Here is a 1,038-nt window from a genome sequence, read left to right on the forward strand (position 1 = left end):
AATCACCTGAATATAAAAATTGTTGTATTATCGTTACCTTAGTATGAGAAGTTTTTATCTACAGACGCCACAGGTCGCCTTCAGTCCACCATGTTGAAGTGCCATGTTTCTACAGTAGCTCAGAACGAACATACCAAACTGGATCTAGATAGGGCCTTATGTGTTTTTCGCGTGTTTAGGTCCATGGTAGTTCACATGTTCTCATTCTCAGGTCGTCAAATAGAGATGCGAGCAGTGTCCAGTTAGTTGTAATCTGCAACTTCACCGATAGATGCTACTAAATCCTACACACTGGTCTTTTAAATAGATTATTTGGCCACTTAGGGGCAGGGCAACAAACCTTAAGCACAATGTTGACATATTGTTACCTTATCAAGTTATACGTTAAATACGAAAATAGTTGTTAATTAACATATCCAGCAAACACGGATATACATTAGCACTCATTTGGAGTTGCGTGTTTCTGACCTAAGTCCAATAATCAAACTAAAAGCTAGGGTACTATTTTTTATATTCTAACTGCAATCAATAAATCAAATGTTCTGGGGAAAAAAAGTAACATGAATTAAGACAGGGGTGGGATTTCTTTGGTTGGATACTTTGATAAACATAACTCGTTCTCTCTACTCTCATTTCTTCAGTCTGACTTCAGTTCACCCACCACACGGAAACCAAAACGGACAGATACCTATATCCGTACCAACACAGTTCTCGGATCTCAGTCGAGAATAACATCAGCATCCAGGTCTAAATCTCAACTCACCGATTAATCATAATCCTACACACTCTCAAACCGACAGATGTCTGCACTTAATTCTCTTCCACTCCATCCCAAGCAAACACCAACTCTCTGCTATAACGCATCAGGTCAGAGTTTGCTTAGGGCTGCGCAATCATCTCATTACCAATTCGTACAAGATGTTGTTTTATTTTATAGATCACGACACCTATAAAGGCGTGGAAAGTCCGATACGCCACTATATTCAGCCTCCCTGTTTTAGTGTGCGTAGAGAGCGCATATCAGGTCTTAGTCAATAA

At 39.6% G+C, this 1,038-nt stretch overlaps 1 protein-coding gene across 1 annotated transcript in view; it reads right to left on the reverse strand.

Annotated features, from left to right (window-relative positions):
• Window positions 1–1,038, reverse strand: part of LOC118323038 (serine/threonine-protein kinase BRSK2-like) — a 19,845-nt gene that overhangs the window by 11,103 nt on the left and 7,704 nt on the right. The window lies entirely within an intron of this gene.

This window comes from Morone saxatilis, unplaced genomic scaffold (genome assembly GCF_004916995.1).
Source record: "Morone saxatilis isolate NCDOM2014 unplaced genomic scaffold, NCSU_SB_2.0 Contig14, whole genome shotgun sequence".
Classification (NCBI taxonomy): Eukaryota; Metazoa; Chordata; class Actinopteri; family Moronidae; genus Morone; species Morone saxatilis.